The sequence below is a fragment of the Balaenoptera physalus genome (assembly GCF_965194825.1).
Source record: "Balaenoptera physalus genome assembly, chromosome: 9".
Lineage (NCBI taxonomy): Eukaryota > Metazoa > Chordata > Mammalia > Artiodactyla > Balaenopteridae > Balaenoptera > Balaenoptera physalus.
The window spans coordinates 92,644,028-92,668,576 of NC_138888.1; the positions used below are offsets into that span (position 1 = coordinate 92,644,028).

The following is a 24,549-nucleotide window of genomic DNA, read 5'->3' on the forward strand; positions in this document are numbered from 1 at the left end:
GATTTTACATTGTTAGATGCTGAAAAAACTCAAAGACAAATAGTATTTCATGACACATGAAAATTATTTGAAATTCAAATGTTAGCACCCATTTAAAAAAATGTATTGAAACACAACCACATTCATTAGTTTACTTACTGTTTATGGCTGCTTTCTCACCACAATGGCAGCACTGAGTGTTTACAACAGAGACCTTCTGATCCACAAAGCCTAAATATTTGGTATCTAGCCCTTTAGAGAAAAAGATTGTTGACACTTACTCTTGGCAACAGTATGCAGAGTAATCAGATAGAAAATAGAAGGAGACTAGGTCCTTCAGGGCTTCATGGAATGAAACTGCTGGAGTGGACAAAGTATCTCCAGACCTTCCTGTGATAGTGAAACAAACACCTATCTTTTTAAGCCACTGTTCCAGAATGTAATACACGGAATATTGGCCCCAATTCCTCACCTCTCCCTGTATCCCGCCTGCTATGTGTCTTTACAGTTCTTCCCACAAAAGGCAGAGTGTTTTTCCCCAACCCTTACCTTTGGCCTTGGCCAGTGGAATATTAGCAGGAGAGGCTTGAAATGTATTTGTGCAGTTGAGCTCATCCTATTTTGCTTGTCATTGTCATGAGAAGAAATTGGCTTATTAGCCTGCAGGTCCCTGAAGAATGAGAGAGAGAAGGATTTGAAGTTCACCTTCAAATCTGCAGGTGAAGCAGAACTCCACCCAACCCCCGCTGATCCACAGACCTTCAGCCTTAGTTGGAACCACCCCAAGACCTGTGAGCATGATAAATGCTTGACTGCAGCGTGCCATTAAGTTTTGGAGTGGTTTGTTTTGCAGCAACGCTTGACTGATACAGGTGGTCCTTTTTAGTCTCTGTTATTTGCAGCCAAACCTAAACCTACATTGTGGTCTCTGGCAATTATCCCATAACTGAGAAGACAAAAAATTCTAAGCTTTCTGAAGAGGTATTATGCTATGGAATCCAGCAGACCTAGGTGATAATAATAATAATAATAATAATAATAATAATAATAATGAAGCCCACCTCTGTCCCATAACATTTGTGTAATCATAGACATGCTATCAACTGAGCCTTAGTTTCCTCATCTGAAATATAACAATTATTCTATCTACATCATGGTGCTCGCTCAGAATTTAATTACAGACCCCTGGAAATCTCACTCTAGAATCTATCATCTTAATTTCTAACATTTAGTTTCTTCAACCTCTTTCCTTCCTTACAATCCTTGTATTCCTTGTAGCCTAATTAGTATTTACTTTCAGGAGAAAATCATCCTTCTATATCTGGTAAGCTAAATGCACCACCAAGTGTTGACTCTGAAAGCAAAGAGTCAATTCCCACCTTTTTAAGAGCAGATTTGGTAGCATCCAGGTGTACCCTCAAACCAGTGGTGTCCTGGTAACTCACCTCTACACCCACCGCCATTTATAGCAGTTGTAGATTTCCATGGTGTAAATATCACAAGGGCTGATTTCACGCTACCAAGCTAAGGGTTCCTGATCATGGCTTGGGAAGAATGTGCATAATGAGCTGTCAGGAGTCAGCTGGCCTACCACTGCCTTCAAGCCCACCATGTAAAGAGGCTACTCACATGTAGAAAGAGTCAAAGAATGAGTGCAAGCAACTCAACTTCCCTTCAGATGCCAGAGGCAGGAATTAGCCTGATGGGTTACAAATTGGCAGGCACACATGCCTCAAAACCTGGACGATTAATATCACTGGAAGGCAGGGCAAAAGTGTTAAGACAGAAATGGTGGAGCCAGTGATGAGCGAGGGGATAGTGTAGGTTACTGAAAAAAAGGCATTCAAAGTCAGATTTTTTCAAACGTGCTCACTCTACACATTCACACCCCCACACACACAAACACACACAGAGAGACATTAAAAATATATACTGGAATGAATGAGGTGTTTTCAAGTTCTGCTTCTCTGTGACTCAAAAAAGGAATAATTAGACTCTGTGTTGGAGGATTGTATGCAAAACAAGTATTCAGGAATCTTCAAAATTAATTCTGCTCGTGTAGCCTTTATTGTAATCCTGTGAAACAATATTATCTTCTCTGTAACAAAACAAACTCTTAAGTGACAAAATTCTATTGATGTCTTCATTCCCTGTTATCCTTAATTAACCCAATATAATAAGCCAAATGTCTGCTTTGAATTTCAAGCTGCTTCTTTTTTTGTAGATTCTATATTTTTCATGAACAAAGGTGCCCTGCTTGAAAATGTTAATCTCCAAAGCAGTATTAGTTACTAAGCTACCAGCTCTATTTCCATGGTTTTAAAAAATACCTCAGACAGAGATTTGGAATGAAGATTTCCAAAATCTGGGACCAATCAAGAAATCAATCCCTAAAAATCTTGTTAGCTCCATTAAGTGTTTCCATCTAAAAAACAAGTTTTACTTTAGAACAATTCCAAATCCTCTGAATTAATTTTCCATTTTCCCTTTTCACTGTTCCAGCACTTCTTTTCATATATGCCTCTGTTCTTTCCAACATGGCAGATGTTTAAAAATTTTAATGAGGAAATTCAAGTTCTTAAGTTACTTCAGAAGGATAGGATTATACCAATCTATTCTGACCAGTAAATTATCAATTTAAATCACCAGGCAACCAGAATCCATATTACTCTAAAAAAATCATCAAAATACACCAGAGACTGTCTAAACACTTCATAATCTTTTTGGAATTTGCTGTTGCCAGTTTTCATAATCTATATAAATGCATGGGATTTTGCCAGTGAATACAACCTGGAATGGTCTGCTGTCCTAATCTTATCAAAACCCATGTAAAGGAGAGTGATATTTATAGCATGTGATTTGAAGCACAGGCAGGCACCCATTCCTCTAAAGCAAGATCTTCCCTATTGTGTTCTAGATTTCTATGGTTGGGTTTCAAGCACAAGGGCAGGCCAAGGTGGCAGATTTCAGAGTCTCTCACTCCCATGCAAATCAAGGGAGTTTGATTTTATATACTGACCTTCTGCCAAAGATTTCACTTGACAATAGAAGATGGATTCTAATAACTAAAGACTATGAAAACCAGCGCTGTAATAGTGTTAGATTTTATACTTAAATCAGTTCCAAGCACCAGAAATCTACACCGCGTTGATTCCAGGATAGTAATGATCTTGATTACTGTTGTTAAGGGGCACACAAAGGAACTACACTGTGAAACCTCGAATACAATTGCTGTGAGTAGTTACTGAGGTCCCTGTTCACTGCATATGTCATTGCAGCACTTGTCATATGTCAAGTAGCAACACATGAAGAAATTGTTTTAGAATTAAGTCATAAGGCAAGCTTTACCTTATGATATTGGAGAAAGTGTATCTACCCATGTACTTTTTACTTCTACCTCATAGAAACTTGGAACGAAATGCATGTCTCAGAGATAACCAGTTTACATAAATAACTATGACTGAAGGTTCTGGTTTCTATTTTGGTCTTCATATATTAACTTATATTTTTACCAGGCTCTATGTTTTATTTTATTTTTTTGCAATTTTATCATATGTTATGTTATTTAAGATATAGCTTGATGATATATAACGGAGATCGGAAATAGCTAGATAGAAATGTCTCTCTCGTGAAAGGGCTCTGCTCCATGAGAATGTCCAGAGACTCTGACTCCCTCTATCTCACTGCTCCCTCAAACCTACAGTGTGGTCCTCATTTGCATGGCCCATGATGGTGCACCCACCGTGTCCATATCCCACCCATGCAGCAAGATGAAGGCAGGGCTGGAAGAGCAGCTCAGACTGTCTCCTTAAGGACAATATCAGGAAGTTATATATGTCAGTTCCACATATATCATATTGGCTATATCTAGTCACACATACAATTTTTATAACTGTGTCTTCATCTGTGGGTTCCACTGTTATAAAAAAGGAAGCAAAGAATAGATATTGGAAGAAGAAAAGAAACATCCATTTTCTTAATATTATAGCCTATATAATTGATCCTCAAACAACTACCATGCCCCAGATTCACCAGGAGTGTGCTGGTTTGAAACCCAAATTCCTGGGCAACCAACACTGGCTTTCTAAACTAGGATTTCAAGGCAAGAGGCCTGGTAATCTGTATATTTAACAATCATTCCAGATGATGTTGATCATCAGATATATTTGAGAAACTGTAAATTATCTTTGGTGTTTTCAATAAGATATCTATGCTGAACTAGGTAATTCAGGTATCTTATCCCTTTCGATCATGTTGGAGGTAAGAAGTAACATAAATAATATAGCCCCCAGGCTTATCTGCAACAACCAAGACATAGCCTTCAAAGAGCCTCTTCTCTAAAATCAGTGTCTTTTTTTAATGCATAGCTGCCATTTCCTCCTAAATTAGGCTTTTTCATCACTGTTCTACTTGAGTCCACCTCTTTTTTCCTAAAAGCAGCCCCGCTGTAAATTCAACAACACCCTTGACAGTACATGGTGTCCTCAGGAAGTTAACAAATAATTACATTGCATCATGACAGTTGCAATTTTGGAGGCAAGTGCAAACTGCCCTAGATGATGAATAAAGTGATGGCATCATGGAAGTCTCAAAGTGAGCCTCCATATGAAATCTGGTTGGAGTAACTGGAGAGAAGAAGAAAGAACAAAAAAGCCCCGGCTATATGGACAGCAGTCAAAGAAGGCAAAAAGGGTACCAAGGCTTTTTACAGCTCACAAGCCTACATCAAAACCCTGATCAGAAACCTACGGGGAACTGATATATACACCTCTCTTAATTCCTTCTAATATCATTTTCCTGCTATTGCTGGGGTGGCTCACAGACTGACATGTCTCTAGAAAGCCTCTGCATCAGTTCCCCACGGTGCTGACCCGGTCATCAGCAGAATGCATCATCTTTCCTGTCTGAATTCTTAAGCCAGACCATTCAGAGAGTCAAAGGAAAAGTTCTCACTGGCTCCCCTGAGGCTCCCAAATCCTGCGTGTTATACACAAGCAGACCTCATGGCCAGGATAAACAGTGCCCCCTCCCTGTGCCCCATTAGCCAATTCCTGATTTGTTCCAATACGTTTGTACTTAATCACATTGGTTGTGTGTTTAAAACTCCACAGTATTCTAAAGTAAGTTTATTTCCATTTGAAAATTATGTCTTATTTTTGACTTGACAAAGAAGTCATGAAAAGTCTGAATAGTATTACAGAAATATATTTGCTGTCACATTTTTAGGCTCATACATATTCCAGAAAGATCGACTTATCCTTCTATCATCAGACTAAAAAACATGCACTCTCAAAACCACACTGACTAAGAGGTTAATAATATCACGTAGGCTGATATATATAGTTAGTAAGGGGTTAAAGCTGTGTCACTAAACAAGTGATATAAAGAAAAAGAGATTCCCTTTATAGGTCTTCTAATAGACCTTAGCATAAAAAGGAATCATGAAAGAGGAAAATTTTCTGAGAAAAAGAGCCTTTGTAACCAACATAGACAGAAATGGTAAAGAAGTTTTGGGAGTTGATGCCCGGAGATGTACATTCAAAATGCTGTCCCTGGTACTAAAAAATAATATTTGATTTGAGTCGTTGCTTTATGTGCAATTGTAACACTAAAGAAGGTGATATTTTATATATAAATATATATGTAAGGTGGTATTTATATATAACTGAAATTAGTTTGTGATACACAATTTTAAAACACATAGGCCTTTGTAGCAATTGAAGCTTCATCTCATTTTCCACTGTGAATTTGATATACAAGATATTCACTAGAGCTAAAATAATTCAAAAATATTTTACCATTACTATTTCTGCAATAAAATACGATTTTTAAATATTAGAAATAAGGAGTTAAAAGCATTATATTTTTAAGATGATAGAATTATTTAACAAAGAATTTCAGACAAAGTAAAAGTTATTAGACTTGATAAGAAAGTTGACTAAGTGACTGGATACCAGAAAATAAACAAAAATAAAGAATTTCCCCACTATTATTTAGAAAATTGAAAATAAAACACTAATTTAAATACAAAGAAAATAAAAACAATTCTATAAAATATCTGGGAACAAAATAATATTAATTTTAAGGAATCTATAAAAATAAAAGTCTAGAGGACTTGGGGCAAGATGGCGGAAGGTTAAGACGCGGAGATCACCTTCCTTCCCACAGATACAGTAGAAATACATCTACACGTGGAACTGCTCCTATAGAACACCCACTGAACGCTGGCAGAAGACCTCAGACCTCCCAAAAGGCAAGAAAATCCCCACGTACTTGGGTAGGGCAAAAGAAAAAAGAAATAACAGAGACAAAAGAATAGGGACGGGTCCTGCACCAGTGGGAGGGAGCTGTGAAGGAGGAAAGGTCTCCACACACTAGGAAGCCCCTTCGTGGACAGAGACTGCGGGTGGCAGAGCGGGGAAGCTTCGGAGCCACGGAGGAGAGCGCAGCCACAGGGGTGCGGAGGGCAAAGAGGAGAGATTCCCGCATGGAGGCTCGGCGCCGAGCAGCACTCACCAGCCCGAGAGGCTTGTCTGCTCCCCCACCGGGGCGGGCGGGGCTGGGAGCTGAGGCTCGGGCATCGGTGCTAGCCTGGAGGGAGTCCGGGAAAAAGTCTGCAGCTGCCGAAGAGCCAAGAGACTTTTTCTTGCCTCTTTGTTTTGCGGCGCGCAAGGAGAGGGGATTCAGAGTGCCGCCTAAACGAACTCCAGAGACGGGCGCGAGCCACGGCCATCAGCGTGGACTCCAGAGACGGGCGTGAGACGCTAAGGCTGCTGCTGCCGCCACCAAGAAGCCTATGTGCAAGCACAGGTCGCTCTCCACACCGCCCCTCCCGGGAGCCTGTGCAGCCCGCCACTGCCAGGCTCCCGCTATCCGGGGACAACTTCCCCGGGAGAACGCACGGCGCGCCTCAGGCTGGTGCAACGTCACGCCGGCCTCTGCCGCCGCAGGCTCGCCCCGCCTCCTCCGTACCCCTCCGTCCTCGCGGCCTGAGTGAGCCAGAGCCCCCGAAGCAGCTGCTCCTTTAACCCCGTCCTGTGTGAGCGAAGAACAGACGCCCTCAGGTGACCTACACGCAGAGGCGGGTCCAAATCCAAAGCTGAACCCCAGGAGCTGTGCGAACAAAGAAGAGAAAGGGAAATCTCTCCCAGCAGCCTCAGAAGCAGCGGATTAAAGCTCCACAAACAACCTGATGTGCCTATATCTGTTGAATACCTGAATAGACAACGAATCATCCCAAATTCAAGAGGTGGACTTTGGGAGCAGGATATATTAATTTTTCCCTTTTTCCTTTTTTTGTGAGTGTATATGTGTATGCTTCTGGGTGAGATTTTGTCTGTATAGCTTTGCTTTCACCATTAGTCCTAGGGTTAGGTCCGTCCGTTTTTTTTTTTTTTCTAATAAATGTTTTCTTAATAATTTTTTCCTTATTTTCTATTTTTAGAAATTAAAAAAATTTTTAATAAGTTTTTTCATATTTTTTATTTTAAAAAATTAGAAAAATTTTTTTCTTAATAAATTTTTTTCTTAATAATTTTTTTATTTTTTATTATAAAAAACAAATCTATTTTTAAAAATTAAAAAAAATTTTTTCTGGATACATTTATTCTTAATAATTTTTTTCTCTTATTTTTTATTATAGTAGCTTTACTTTATTTTCTTTTATCCTCTTTCTTTCTTTCTATTTTTTTCTCCCTTTTATTCTAAGCCATGTGGATGAAAGGTTCTCGGTGCTCCAGCCAGGCATCAGGGCTGTGCCTCTGAGGTGGGAGAGCCAACTTCAGGACACTGGTCCGCAAGAGACCTCCCAGCTCCACGTAATACCAAACAGCAAAAATCTCTCAGAGATCTCCATCTCAACATCAAGACCCAGCTTCACTCAACGACCAGCAAGCTACAGTGCTGGACACCCTATGCCAAACAACTAGCAAGACAGGAACACAACCCCACCCATTAGCAGAGAGGCTGCCTAAAATCATAATAAGGCCACAGACACCCCAAAACACACCACTAGACGTGGATGTGCCCACCAGAAAGACAAGATCCAGCCTTATCCACCAGAACACAGGCACTACTCCCCTCCAACAGGAAGCCTACACAACCCACTGAACCAACCTTAGCCACTGGGGACAGATACCAAAAACAACAGGAACTATGAACCTGCAGCCTGTGAAAAGGAGACCCCAAACACAGTAAGATAAGCAAAATGAGAAGACAAAAAAACACACAGCAGGTGAAGGAGCAGGGTCAAAACACACCAGACCTAACAAATGAAGAGGAAATAGGCAGTCTACCTGAAAAAGACTTCAGAATAATGATAGTAAAGATGATCCAAAATCTTGGAAATAGAATAGACAAAATGTAAGAAACATTTAACAAGGATGTAGAAGAACTAAAGAGGAACCAAGCAACAATGAAAAACACAATAAATGAAATTAAAAATACTCTAGATGGGATCAATAGCAGAATAACTGAGGCAGAAGAACGGATAAGTGACCTGGAAGATAAAATAGTGGAAATAACTACTGCAGAGCAGAATAAAGAAAAAAGAATGAAAAGAACTGAGGACAGTCTCAGAGACCTCTGGGACAACATTAAACACACCAACATTCGAATTATAGGGGTCCCAGAAGAAGAAGAGAAAAAGAAAGGGACTGAGAAAATATTTGAAGAGATTATAGTTGAAAACTTCCCTAAAATGGGAAAGGAAATAGTTAATCAAGTCCTGGAAGCACAGAGAGTCCGATACAGGAGAAATCCAAGGAGAAACACGCCAAGACACATATTAATCAAACTATCAAAAATTAAATATAAAGAAAACATATTAAAAGCAGCAAGGGAAAAACAACAAATAACACACAAGGGGATCCCCATAAGGTTAACAGTTGATCTTTCAGCAGAAACTCTGCAAGCCAGAAGGGAGTGGCAGGATGTACTTAAAGTCATGAAGGAGAAAAACCTACAACCAAGGTTACTCTACCCAGCAAGGATCTCATTCAGATGTGATGGAGAAATTAAAACCTTTACAGACAAGCAAAAGCTGAGAGAGTTCAGCACCACCAAACCAGCTTTACAACAAATGCTAAAGGAACTTCTCTAGGCAAGAAACACAAGAGAAGGAAAACACCTACAATAACAAACACAAAATATTTAAGAAAATGGGAATAGGAACATACATATCAATAATTACCTTAAATGTAAATGGATTAAATGCTCCCACCAAAAGACGTAGACTGGCTGAATGGATACAAAAGCAAGACCCATATATATGCTGTCTACAAGAGACCCACTTCAGACCTAGAGACACATACAGACTGAAAGTGAGGGGATGAAAAAAGATATTCCATGCAAATGGAAATCAAAAGAAAGCTGGAGTAGCAATTCTCATATCAGGCAAAATAGACTTTAAAATAAAGACTATTACAAGAGACAAAGAAGGACACTATATAATGATCAAGGGATCGATCCAAGAGGAAGGTATAACAATTGTAAATATTTATGCACCCAACATAGGAGCACCTCAATACATAAGGCAAATACTAACAGCCATAAAAGGGGAAATCGACAGTAAGACAATCATAGTAGGGCACTTTAACACCCCACTTTCACCAATGGACAGATCATCCAAAATGAAATAAATAAGGAAACACAAGCTTTAAATGATACATTAAACAAGATGGATTTAATTGATATTTATAGGACATTCCACCCAAAAACAACAGAATACACATTTTTCTCAAGTGCTCATGGAACATTCTCCAGGATAGATCATATCTTGGGTCACAAATCAAGCCTTGGTAAATTTAAGAAAATTGAAATCGTATCAAATATCTTTTCTGACCACAACGCCATGAGACTAGATATCAATTACAGGAAAAGATCTGTAAAAAATACAAACACATGGAGGCTACACAATACACTACTTAATAACGAAGTGATCACTGAAGAAATCAAAGGGGAAATCAAAAAATACCTAGAAACAAATGACAATGGAGACACAACTACCCAAAACCTATGGGATGCAGCAAAAGCAGTTCTGAGAGGGAAGTTTATAGCAATCCAAGCCTACATCAAGAAACAGAAAACATCTCGAATAAACAACCTAACCTTGCACCTAAAGCAATTAGAGAAAGAAGAGCAAAGAACCCCAAAGCTAGCAGAAGGAAAGAAATCATAAAGATCAGATCAGAAATAAATGAAAAAGAAATGAAGGAAACAATAACAAAAATCAATGAAACTAAAAGCTGGTTCTTCAAGAAGATAAACAAAATTGATAAACCATTAGCCAGACTCATCAAGAGAAAAAGGGAGAAGACTCAAGTCAATAGAATTAGAAATGAAAAAGGAGAAGTAACCACTGACACTGCAGAAATACAAACGATCATGAGAGATTACTACAAGCAACTCTATGCCAATAAAATGGACAACTTGGAAGAAATGGACAGATTCTTAGAAATGCACAAACTACTGAGACTGAACCAGGAAGAAATAGAAAATATGAACAGATCAATCACAAGCACTGAAATTGAAACTGTGATTAAAAATCTTCCAACAAACAAAAGCCCAGGACCAGATGGCTTCACTGGCGAATTCTATCAAACATTTAGAGAAGAACTAACACCTATCCTTCTCAAACTCTTCCAAAATATTGCAGACGGAGGAACACTCCCCAACTCATTCTACGAGGCCACCATCACCCTGATACCAAAACCAGACAAAGATGTCACAAAGAAAGAAAACTACAGGCTAATATCACTGATGAACATAGATGCAAAAATCCTCAACAAAATACTAGCAAACAGAATCCAACAGCACATTAAAAGGATTATACACCATGATCAAGTGGGGTTTATTCCAGGGATGCAAAGATTCTTCAATATATGCAAATCAATCAACGTGATACATCATATTAACAAATTGAAGGAGAAAAACCATATGATCATCTCAATTGATGCAGAGAAAGCTTTTGACAAAATTCAACACCCATTTATGATAAAAGCCCTGCAGAAAGTAGGCATAGAGGGAACTTTCCTCAACATAATAACAAACCCACAGCCAACATTGTCCTCAAACCCACAGCCAACATTGTCCTCAATGGTGAAAAACTGAAACCATTTCCACTAAGATCAGGAACAAGACAAGGTTGCCCACTCTCACCACTATTATTCAACATAGTTTTGGAAGTGTTAGCCACAGCAATCAGAGAAGAAAAAGAAGTAAAAGGAATCCAAATAGGCAAAGAAGAAGTAAAGCTGTCACTGTTTGCAGATGACATGATACTATACATAGAGAATCCTAAAACTGCCACCAGAAAACTACTAGAGCTAATCAATGAATTTGGTAAAGTAGCAGGATACAAAATTAATGCACAGAAATCTCTTGCATTCCTATATACTAATGATGAAAAATCTGAAAGTGAAATTAAGAAAACACTCCCGTTTACCACTGCAACAAAAAGAATAAAATATCTAGGAATAAACCTACCTAAGGAGACAAAAGACCTGTATGCAGAAAATTATAGGACACTGATGAAAGAAATTAAAGATGATACAAATAGATGGAGAGATATACCATGCTCTTGGTTTGGAAGAATCAACATTGTGAAAATGACTCTACTACCCAAAGCATTCTACAGATTCAATGCAATCCCTATCAAACTACCAATGGCATTTTTCACAAAACTAGAACAAAAAATTTTACAATTTGTATGGAGGCACAAAAGACCCCGAATAGCCAAAGCAATCTTGAGAACGAAAAATGGAGCTGGAGGAATCAGGCTCCCTGACTTCAGACTATATTACAAAGCTACAGTAATGAAGACAGTTTGGTACTGGCACAAAAACAGAAATATAGATCAATGGAACAGGATAGAAAGCCCAGAGATAAACCCACGCACATATGGTCAGCTTATCTTTGATAAAGGAGGCAAGGATATACAATGGAGAAAAGACAGCCTCTTCAATAAGTGGCACTGGGAAAACTGGACAGCTACATGTAAAAGAATGAAATTAGAACACTCCCTAACACCATACACAAAAATAAACTCAAAATGGATTAAAGACCTAAATGTAAGGCCAGACACTATAAAACTCTTAGAGGAAAACATAGGCAGAACACTCTATGACATAAATCACAGCAAGATCCTTTTTAACCCAGCTCCTAGAGAAATGGAAATAAAAACACAAATAAACAAATGGGACCTAATGAAACTTAAAAGCTTTTGCACAGCAAAGGAAACCATAAGCAAGACCAAAAGACAACCCTCAGAATGGGAGAAAATATTTGCAAATGAAGCAACTGACAAAGGATTAATCTCCATGCTTTACAAGCAGCTCATGCAGCTCAATAGCAAAAAAACAAACAACCCAATCCAAAAATGGGCAGAAGACCTACATAGACATTTCTCCAAAGAAGATATACAGATGGCCTACAGACACATGAAAGAATGCTCAACATCCTTACTCATTAGAGAAATGCAAATCAAAACTACAATGAGGTATCATCTCATACCAGTCAGAATGGCCATCATCAAAAAATCTACAAACAATAAATGCTGGAGAGGGTGTGGAGAAAAGGAAACACTCTTGCACTGTTGGTGGGAATGTAAATTGATACAGCCACTATGGAGAACAGTATGGAGGTTCCTTAAAAAACTAAAAATAGAACTACCATACGACCCAGCAATCCCACTACTGGGCATATACCCTGAGAAAACCATAATTCAAAAAGAGTCATGTACCAAAATGTTCATTGCAGCTCTATTTACAATAGCCAGGACATGGAAGCAACCTAAGTGTCCATCATCGGATGAATGGATAAAGAAGATGTGGCACATATATATAACGGAATATTACTCAGCCATAAAAAGAAATGAAATGGAGGTATTTGTAATGAGGTGGATGGAGTTAGAGTCTGTCATACAGAGTGAAGTAAGTCATAAAGAGAAAAACAAATACAGTATGCTAACACATATATATGGGATCTAAGGAAAAAAAAAAAAAAAGGTCATGAAGAACCTAGTGGCAAGATGGGAATAAAGACACAGACCTACTAAAGAATGGACTTGAGGACATGGGGAGGGGGAGGAGTGAGATGTGACAGGGTGAGAAAGTGTCATGGACATATATACACTACCAAATGTAAAATAGATAGCTAGTGGGAAGCAGCCGCATAGCACGGAGATCAGCTCGGTGCTTTGTGACCACCTAGAGGGGTGGGATAGGGAGGGTGGGAGGGAGGGAAATGCAAGAGGGAAGAGATATGGGGACATATGCATATGTATAACTGATTCACTTTGTTATAAAGCAGAAACTAACAAAAAAAGAAAAAAAAGTCTAATACTTTACTGAGGGATGTAAAAAAGATTTGAATAAGTTTTTTAAATTTTATTTATTTATTTATTTTTGGCTGCATTGGGTCTTCATTGCTGTTTGTGGGCTTTCTCTAGTTGTGCCGAGCGGGGGCTACTCTTCCATTGCATTGTGCAGGCACACGGGCTTCAGTAGTTGTGGCTCACGGGCTCTAGAACACAGGCTCAGTAGTTGTGGCACATGGGCTTAGTTGCTCCACGGCAAGTGGGATCTTCCTGGATCAGGGCTCGAACCCGTGTGCCCTGCATTGGCAGGCGGATTCTTAACCACTGCACCACCAGGGAGGCCCAATCTGAATAAGTATTGAACAAAACTAGTTTCATAATTTGGAATACTCAATGTAAAAATATTGATACTCTATGCTTTGGTCTTAAATAGTTACCTAATATAATTCCAGGAAAAGTCAAAATGGAACTTTCTGACATATATTGAATTGATTCTAAAGTTTCTTAGAAAAAAAAGACAATATAAAGAAAAAAACTGGGGGCTGGAAATGAGCAGGGAAATGTTAATTAGCACTTTAAGATTTTAAAATATAAAATAAATCAAAATATCATCACATAGTATGGTCAATAATATACAATAAAGTAAAAGAGATGCTGAAAATATAATTAAATATAAAAAGCACATATCCTTAGAAAGCAATAAGACTATTCAATAAGCTGGTTATAATATAGAAAACTGGTGCCAGATAATTGGTTATAATGTAGAAAAATATAGTCTTCACGTCACTTTTTTTTTTAGCCTTGCCATGTGTTGTGTTTCTTTTTAATTCCAGGTATTTTTTAGACATAATTGACATACAGCACTGTATAAGTTTAAGGTGTTCAGCATAATGATTTGACTTACATACATCATGAAATGATTATCACGATAAGTTTAGTGACCATCCATCATCTCATATAGGTACAAATAAAAACATTTTTTTCTTGTGATAAGAAATATTAAGTTTTATTCTCCTAACAACTTTCATATATAACATATTGCAGTGTTAATTATATTTATTTATATTTTTCAATATTAGAAATAAGGAGTTACATGATTACCGTGATAAGTCTAGTGATGATATGTCACCGTAGAAAGATTATTACATAGTTATTGACTATAATCCCTATACTGTATATTTCATACCCATGACTTATTTATTTTGCAACTGGAACTTTGTACATCTTAATCTCTCTCACCTATTTCTTTCTTCCCCCCACCTCCCTCTCCTCTGGCAATCACATGTTGGTTCTCTGTAACTATGACTCTGTGTTTTGTTATGTTAGTTCATTTGTTTTGTTTTTATATTCCACATATAAGTGAAATCATACAATATTTGTCTTTGTCCAACTATTTTACTTAGTATAATACTCTCTAGATTCATCCATACTGTCACAAATGGCAAGATTTCAGTCTTTTTTATGGTTGAGTAGTATTTCATTGTATATGTATACAACTTCTTCTTTATCCATTTATCTATTGATGGGCACTTGGGTTGCTTCCACATCTTGGCTATTGTAAATAATGCTGCTGTGAACATTGGGGTGCATGTATCTTTTTGAATTAGCATTTTCATTTCATTTCATTTCAGATACCCAGGAGTGGAATTACTAGATCATATAGTAGTTCTATTTTTAGCTTTCTGAGGAATCTCCATACTGTTTTCCATCATGGCTGTAACACTTTGTATTCCCACCAACAGTGCACAAGAGTTTCCTTTTCTCCACATCCTCACCAGCATCTGTTATTTGTGGTCATTTTGACAACAGCCATTTTGACAGGTATGAGGTGATATCTCATTGCAGTTTTAATTTGCATTTCTCTGAGGATGAACAATGTTGAGCATCTTTTCATGTGCCTGTTGGCCATTTGTATGTCTTCTTTGGAAAAATTTCTATTCAGATCCTCTGCCCATTCTTATTTGGTTGTTCTTTTGACATTGAGTTTTATAAGTTCTTAGTATATTTTGGATATTAAGCCCTTATCAGATATATCATTTGCAAATAAAGTATCCTATTCAGTATGAAGCCTTTCCTTTTTGTTGGTATTTTCCTTTGCTGTGAAAAAGCTTTTTAGTTTGATATAGCCCCATTTATTTTTGCTTTTGTTTCCCTTGCCTGAGGAGACATACCCAAATGTATATATATTATTAAGGCCAATGTCAAAGGCCATACTGCTATGTTTCCTCCTAGAAGTTTTATGGTTTCAGGTCTTACATTTAAGTCTTTAATGCAGTTTGAATTTATTTTTGTACATAGACTGAGAGAGCAGTCCAGGTTGATTCTTTTGCATGTAGCTGTCCAGTCTTCCTAACACCATTTATTGAAGAGGCTTTCTTTTCCCCGTTATATATTCTTTCCTCCCTTGTCATAGATTAATTGACCATATATGTGTGGGCTCATTTTTGGGTTCTCTATTCTGTTCCATTGATTGATGTGTCTGTTTTTGTGCCAGTACCATACTGTTTTGATTATTGTAACTTTGTAGTATAATTTGAGATCAGGGAGTGTGAAACCTCCAGCTTTGTCCTTGTTTCTCAACATTGTTTTGGCTATTCAGGGTCTTTTGTGGTGCCATACAAATTTTACTTTTTCTAGTTCTGTGGAAAATGCCATCGTCATTTTGATAGAGGTTGCATTGAATCTGTAGATTTCCTTGGGTAGTATGATCATGTTAACAATATTAATTCTTCTGATCCAAGAACACGGTATATCTTTCCATCTGTTTGTGACATCTTCAATTTCTTTCATCAACGTCTTATAGTTTTCTGAGTACAGGTCTTTTATTTCCTTAGGTAGATCTATTCCTAGGTATTTTATTGTATCCCTTCAGCCATTCCAGGTCTTTTGATTAGAACATTTAAACATTAAAAGGAAGATGATAAGCTCAGGACAAAGATTCATAAAATATATAGACGGGAGGTAGAAGGCTGATATTCTTGATAAATACACATTGTTTAGAAAAATTAAATACCCTAAAAGAAAAATGCACAACTGTAATAAAAAAGAAAAAGAAATATTGATGGCCATCAGGTAAGTGATCTGTTGAGGGCCTGAATAGAACAAAAGGCCAAGGTAAGAGGAATTTGTCCTTTTTTTCCTGCCTCAGTGATTGAGCTGCTACATCTCACTCATTTCTCTGGCCTTGCATTGTAATTTACATGATTTACTCCCCTGGTTCTCAGACCTTCAGATTTGAACTGAATCACACAATCAGACTGCCAGCTTTCCTGGTGGTTCTGTTTCTCTGGAGAACCTTGACTAATACAACACCTCTAAAGCAATCTAAACACTGGAGGAGAAGCACGGATTCCTATGCTCCTGATTTAACCAAGAAAGTTAAAAAATGGTTATTACACGAAAGTAAGTTATCCAGCTGTTTAGCATCACTCAAATAAATATCTAAATAGGTGGCTGGAATTTCCACTTGAAAATTTTTGGTCTGGTATTATGTAGGCACAGGCTGATCTGTAAGTTCAGAATGTGTCCAATTGACCATGTGACTAGATCCATATATGAAACAAAACAATCTGAACAGCTAATGCTTTTCTCATCACCCTGTTGTGCCTGAAGAGATCACATACATCATTTCACCAAAATCAATGTGGCAGCCGTTCTCAGCAGGCCTCTGCTACCACTGGGGGAGCCAAGAGAGGTGCTGACTTGGTTACCAACTGAGCAACAAACTGGAAAATGAAAAATCAAATTGCTGGATCCGAGAAAGAATCCAACAGTAACCCACAGCTTGGAATCAAGGGGAAAGTTTACATGTCATCAATTCTGGAGCTGTTGGAGGTATGCCCTTTGTGCTATACCTGCACATAACTTCTTCTGTATTCGCTAAAGTTTATGTCAAAGAGTGAGAACTTCTATAAATTCTACCTTCCATATAATTCCACTTTCCCTGTCCTTGTTCAGGAGATTTGTTTTTTACCTGCCTTCTGCCATGACCTTCTCATCCATCTGCTTTCTTCACTCTATCACATCTCTAATCTAGGGGTCTCCAAAGTGAGACCCACATAGCCCAGGGATGATGAAGTCAATGTCCTAGAGTACTGGAAGAAATATGAAATCTTCTCTTTACATTTATTTTTACCTCCAAAATTTAATGAAAATAAAATTTAAAAATGATACATTACTTTATATATAATAGGAAGATAACATTAATACTTTTCCCATAGAAAAAAGCTGTGAGAATTGATTAATAAAGAACAGTGCATGGGAAAAATAATAAGTTCTAGATAAAGGTTAGCTATAATTATTAATAGAGAAGTCAATACTAGCACCCCCCACCGCCTTTGCCAGATGTTCCCTCTAACATGGTAATTCTCCTTTGGGAAAAGAAGGTGCTCTAGAGCAGAGGAGTTGACAGTGATAGTCCCTTCAACATATTGCTTCACAAAGCTGCTAAAGTAGGGTTTTGATGATGTTCAGTTTTAATCACACTGGTCATCACTAAATCGTGATAAAAAGAGTTCCACACCAAAAATAAATAAAATGAAATAAAACAGTCAACTGAAGAGAGCACTAAACAGTCAAGCCCAAGCCCAGAGAAGAAAATCAGAGCATCGATGTATTTAAGAAGCCACATTCTGAGGTAGAAACATGATGAACTAGACAAATTTAACATGGTTATACAATTTTCCCCCAGATAGTAATACCAGCAACCATAAAAATTCTTACCCACACATTTAGAAACTCAGAATACATCTTGCTCACTTATTAAGAATTTTTACAAATAGTATCAGTGGGTATAGAGCTGATTTATTAAAAATTTAAAATCCTACAACTTCCAATTAGCTTATAACAACTGCCCAATATTAGGAAAAATGGAAATTTCCTAGGCAAATTTTGATACAAAACTTTTCCTAATTGGAGGACAGGATTTACATATGAATAAATACCATGAAAATTGAATAAATATTACAACAACCGTGACAGCAATGGAATTAAAGCATCAAGACAAACTAAGACAAGCACTTCATATAGCTCTAGGACAATGTATAAACTATAGAGTTGTTGGGTTTTTTTTAAGAAATGTATTCAATCACATTGTTCTCAATATAAACAGACATAAATTATATATAGTAGCAAAACTGTATGACTATCTTAATTTTATATTAGAAGCATATTTTACTGTTAATAATAAAATTTAAAAGAATTAAAGATGGAATCTTTATTTCATTTCTCTCTTTTGTATAATTTTATAATATACATAATTTTAGTACTATAATATAATAATATAATTTATAAATAGTAAATATGTAGTGCAATTTACTATTCATGAGCAATCAAAAAAGCCAGAAAAATAAACACTGCTCTAGTCTTTAAATCTCACAGCTGCTAAAGTTATTCTCTTAATACACACTTGAACTATGCCTTATGCTTCTTTAAAAATCTGTTAATGGCTCCCCATGGCCTAATGAACAAAAAGCAAACTTCTTAGCAAAATATATGAGTGACCAGGTCAAACATTTTCAGCCTTATAGCTATCTGGCCTTTCCCACTCCCTCAGACATGATTAATTTCCCATATTTCCATAGCACTTGACCTGTAACTCCAGCAAAGCACTCATTTTACTCTGCAATATTATTAGAAGTATCTATGGAGTAGAGACTAGAAGATGGAACAGAGTCAGGAAACCTCTGGTCGCACGCAGTTCTACTATTGCCAAACTATGAGACCCTGGCTTGGCACTTTCTGAGCTTCAATTCCTCACCTTTAAAATGGGGTAATATGAGACTCAGAAATAATATACATAATATACATTTTCTAATGAAGTTGTCTGTTTCCAGCAGTCACTCAATACATACTAGTTGAATCAATACACCAATGAGTAAATGATTCATTTTGAGAAATTGATTTATATGTAGAATTTGACCCAAAGTAAATTACATTCTTATTTATATAGATCTCTAAAGGAATCAGGGATTCTGATTAAATATACAGCTTAATAGAAGTACTATATGTTACACAGGAAAATAATTTTCAAAAAATGTAAACATAACCAACTCAACACTTGTTACTTCATTTAATCACCTTTAATTATTTCCAAGAGACAGTCAAATTGTGTTGCCATTTAAAACCTAAAGCATTTGATTTTTTTTCCTATTTCTGACAATTTTATTTTAGGATTAACAGAAGTTGTACCTATTTGGTTTTCAAAAAGATTATCACTCCTCACCACTTATCCAGAAAAAGGGGGAATTTGGGTTTTAAATGGCCTAGAAGTCTCAATCTACTGTAGGTCATCTCTCTAATGTTCTTCAACACACAGCAGAAATCACTACGGGTGAAGTTTATCTTAGACTGTTTGTAGGAAATTTAGTTAACCAAGCAATTAAAATAAGTGTAACTAAATTTTTACAAAGTATGTGACCATGTAGCCTGGTGGATGGCATAAGGTTCTGAGAATTGATTAAGCTCCTTTACTGATGCAAATCACAAAAGATCCCACCTGTGGACCAGGTTAGTTGATGATGCTTTGAGCCTCTGGAAACCAAAAAGAGCAATGAAAGGGAATTGTTTCTGACTTAAATCATTATGGCTTTTCTCTACACTCCACAAACTAAGAGCAGAAAGCAATTTTTAACCGCACAAACTCTTCCCAAATGCACACATATATTAGAAATGAGGAAAAATACACAACAAGCACATGCATGACTTAAAGGACAAATAAAACTTCAAACTCTTGTCTGGGCTCACGCTGATGACTAAAAACACTGTTTATGACATGCCATGAAGACATCTATTTATATATATTTATGTATTAAATAAATGTAGTGAGATCCATATTTTGAGGAAAATAAAATATGAACATATGTCTGTAAGTATCCCAGAAGCATTTCTCTAGGTGTTGCATGGCTGTGTTTTGCAGAAAGTGTCACAGAAATTCATGTGTGTGGGGTGGATACAAAGAGAAAAGCAGTAACTCATTCCCTATAGAATACTGAATGGTTTTAATGCCCCTGGTAGAATCTAAGCTAGGAATATACTGAAATCCTCTGGCTAAAAACATTATTAATAAAATTATTTATTTTGAAATTCTTTCTTGTTTCTAAAAATGGTGCAAGACTCTGGCAAGCCCACCACTAAACTTTACTAGCATGCTTCAGATCTAAGAGCATTCTCCTTCATTTATCCATCAAATAGAACAAAGACAAATCCTGAAACTCATGAATTCTGGAAACAGAGAAAAAGGATGTGGAGAAAGGAAAGTAGACAATAAGGTTCTAATATCATTTACAGACTTTAGCTTTCAACTTTCATTTCAGTAGGTGGATAGAAGAATCCTCGACCACAGATTGAAGATACCCTGTAAGAAACTTTGCTATTAAGGTAAACAAGACTCTTTAAGAATCACAATAGTAATCTGGGGAAAAACCATCTTAACAAATTTCATATGCACTTAAGATTTTCTAATTTTGAATTTTCCAATGATTTTGAACCTGCTGGCATTGAAAAAGATCTTTGGAAAAATCAAGTTGTGTTTATAAGAAACAATATTTCAAAGATGTGCCGTGACCACTCTCCACCTTCCCCACCACCTACAAAACTAATTCACAAAGATGAATAATTAATTCAATGAACAGTTAATTTTTTCCTAAAATTTATATGGATTTAAATATTGAGATGAATCATCTATAATGGAAAAGAATCTGACAAACAATATATATACATGTATAACTGAAACACTTTGCTATACACTTGAAACTAACACATTGTAAATTAACTATACTTCAATTAAAAATAAATAAATAAATAAATATCAAGGTGAATATATAATGAAATTCATCTTGAAACTTTTTAAATTACTTTCTGTGAACTGTGTTAATTATTTGATAAATCTATCAAAATAAATTTGGTATATTGGGGTGTAGTGGGTGAGATGGCAGTAGGCCATTATTGAACATACCCCACGTTGAAATAATTTATCAAACTGAAAATAGAGTTCTTCTTCGAGTTCATTTTTATTTCTAAAATATATCCTAGGTATATGCTCAAAGTAAACAAAATCCTGTAGAACAAGATTCTTTATGCTAAGAGACATATACTCAAATATTTACTGATGAAATGGTATCCTGTCTGGGATTATATTCAAAGTAATCCAGAGATGGCAATAAAAGTTGGAGTGGGTTATAGAAGAAACAAGATTGACCATGGGTTAGTAAATGCTGAAGTGAGATAATAGGAAAATGTCAGTGTATTACATCACCCTGTCTCAATTTGAAATGTTATACAATAATTGTTTAAACATTACGCAGATATTAAGTACAGCACTCTTTGTTGAAAAAAAGAATGGTAATAAGCTAAATATTCATCAATAGAATAGAAAACTGATATAAAAATGTATTGCAACCTTTATCAAAATAGTACACAGCTCTTAAGAGAAAAAGTATATCTATTTGAGCTGACAAGACTATATTATAAAATAAAATGGAAGGTGCTGAAGTGCATAAAATATGTTCTTATTTCCAGAAAAGATAGAAATGTGATATGTATGTGTGTGTGTATATATATGTGTATATATATATATATATATATACCAATAGAAATATAGATTTATTAATTTGCTAATGCTGCTTAACAAATGGCCCCAAACATAGTGACTTAACACAAATTTATTCTGGAGGTCAGAAACTCAAAACAGGTCTTACTGGGCTAAAATCAAGGTGTTGGATGGATTACATTCCTTCTCTATGTTCTAGGGGAGAATTAATTTCCTTGTTTTTTCCAAATTTCAAGAGGCTACTTGAATTTCTTGTCTCATGGCCCCTCCACCATCTTTAAAAGCAACAGCAAGGCATCTTCAAAGTTAGTTTCTCTAACTCTGACCCTCCTGCCTCCCTCTTATAAGATAAGGACCCTTGTGATTACAATGGACACACCTGGATAATCCAGAATACTATTCCCATCTCATGATCCCTAAATTAATCACATCTGCCAAGTCTCTTTTCCCATATAAGGCAACATATTCATAGGATTTGGAGATTAGCATGTGAATGTCTTTGAGGTGGGGGCATTATTCTCCCTATCACAGATATGCACATATATATCTTTCTAGAGATACATCAAAACTGGTAATACTGGATTCCTCTGGAGAGAGAGGCTATGGCACTGGTGGTCTAAGACAGGAAAGAGATTTACTACTTACTTTATGTCATTTTGCACTTTGACCTTGAGAGCTTGTTTGGAGGTTCTAGGAGGGGAGCGCAGCTACTTGTATACCCTTGACCAGAGAATGGTCCTCCTCTATCAGGAAAGGTCGTCCTCTTCGACTGAGCGTGCAACTTCAGGAGGGATGCACATGGAGCGGTGAGGGAGGATGGGGACATGCACCTAGCCAGTCAGATCAGCTGAATCAACCCTGGCAATCAATGGGGTGACAGATGTCACAGCCAGATCACCTTCACATCCTGTCATTTTGCACTTTGAATCTTTCCCTTGTGTATGCCTTATTTTAAAGCATTATGTTTAAAAGGTCATCATTTAGACAATGCTTTAGGAAGCTATAATTGCACCTGTCAAAGAAACTCGAGTAAAAAGTTACAATTAAAAAAAAATGACTTCAATACAAAAAAGACCCTTGGGACGTTGGATATTAATTTTAAATATTCCTTAAATTCTAAATTTTTTTTGTAGCATTTGTTTCTATTTATTTTAAGATGACCACAGTCTGCTTTAAGCCTGAATGTGCATATAGAAAATCTAGCCACAAGCTTAAAAACCATCACCCTGAGTTTAGGATGTACTTCTGAAGAAGTACATCCCACTAAATTATTTATTGTTTAATTAATTCAAATGAGTATCTTGTTCTTGGAAACATGAAAAAGGAGAAGTTGAGTAACAACATAAAGGAATTTATTATGGGCTATCCCAGATATCAGCCCCACACTCAGGTACCTGAAGTGGTAGGTGTCATGATTAGGAGAGCAGAAATATGCTCTCATCTGCAGTTAAGAGAATGAAGTGGAGCTAACAGCTACTCTGGTCCATGAAGATGGATAGCATGTGTGGAAGTAATCGGGGCAGTTGAGGACAGAACTTTAAAGGCTCAAAATTATAGAGAGAAGAGTCAGAACCATGAGCAGTAGTGTAGTGTAAGGACTGATGACGATACAAACATATGGCATGTGCACAAGCTTTGTTTGCCAAGTCCTAATAGAAAAGTGACCAGAAGTCACAGACCTTATCTACCTTCCTTTAGTTCTTAGTACATTTATTTTTCACAATGACCAATGAATTGCAACAACCAAATCTCTTTTCCATTATTTTACTCCCATTTCCCTAGACGTTGAATGTTGCAATGAAAACATCCAGTTTTAAAGGCTGTTCTCTTTTTGTTTTTGATCATTAACATTCTACACAACATGTCTCAGGAAGCGTAAAATGAGATGCTCCGATTCTAATTTGTATGAATGAGTTAATAAGGGAGCCAGAAAAAGGTGGTAGCTTAGATACCAGATTCAGGCATGAATGATGTCACATCTCAGTGTGAGATTGATATCTCAGCTGCAATTCCTCCTGCTAACTTCATTCTTGAGTCTTATTCAAATCTTTCCCATGTTTGAGAAAAAGATAAAAATTCGTTCATGGATTTAAGCCGTTTGTACGTATGCCAATTTTGTATTCTATCCCAAAGGTGGAGATAAGCAAATCTTGCTCACATTAAAAAAAAAAAAAAATCATCCAACATTTCTGAGATTTTATAATATAGCATGCACAGAAATCTAAGTAATCAATTGAAAATATTTTCATATTAAGTGTTTCATCCTATAAAATACGTATGGGCAGACGGGCTGTTTTTCAGTGGCACAAAAGTTATTTTTAATGGCTACACTGTTTTCCCACCCCACATTAGTAAATTCAGGCTATAAGGGATTTTGTCCTAGAGAAGGAAATGGGAAATAATATTTTGAGCCCTTGTTTGATGTCAGCACTACGCTCTTCTATGTATGTCATTTAATTCTCGTGAACACCTTGGGAGGATGGTGTCATCCTCAATTTACAGATGAGCAATACAGAGCACAGGAATGAACTAATATGCTTGAGAGAGCTCAGCTGGTGATTTAAACCCAATCTAAACAATTCCGAATCCTCGCGTGCCATGTCCGTGCACAACATAATTATTCCCATAGTATTTTTCATGTGGAACTAGGAGTATATCTACTAAGAATTATTGTGTTTATTTATTCAAGATTAAAGCACACACCAAC

General features: G+C 36.7%; 1 long non-coding RNA gene across 2 annotated transcripts in view; it reads right to left on the reverse strand.

Annotated features, from left to right (window-relative positions):
- The window catches only part of LOC309666653, a 544,378-nt gene that overhangs the window by 381,379 nt on the left and 138,450 nt on the right, over positions 1-24,549 (reverse strand). The window contains exon 2 of one of the 2 annotated variants that reach the window (XR_014267198.1): positions 529-649. This is a non-coding gene — a long non-coding RNA (uncharacterized lncRNA). Of the gene's footprint in view, positions 1-528; positions 6,395-24,549 lie in introns of those variants that run through there. The other variant, XR_014267199.1, reaches the window with a different exon arrangement.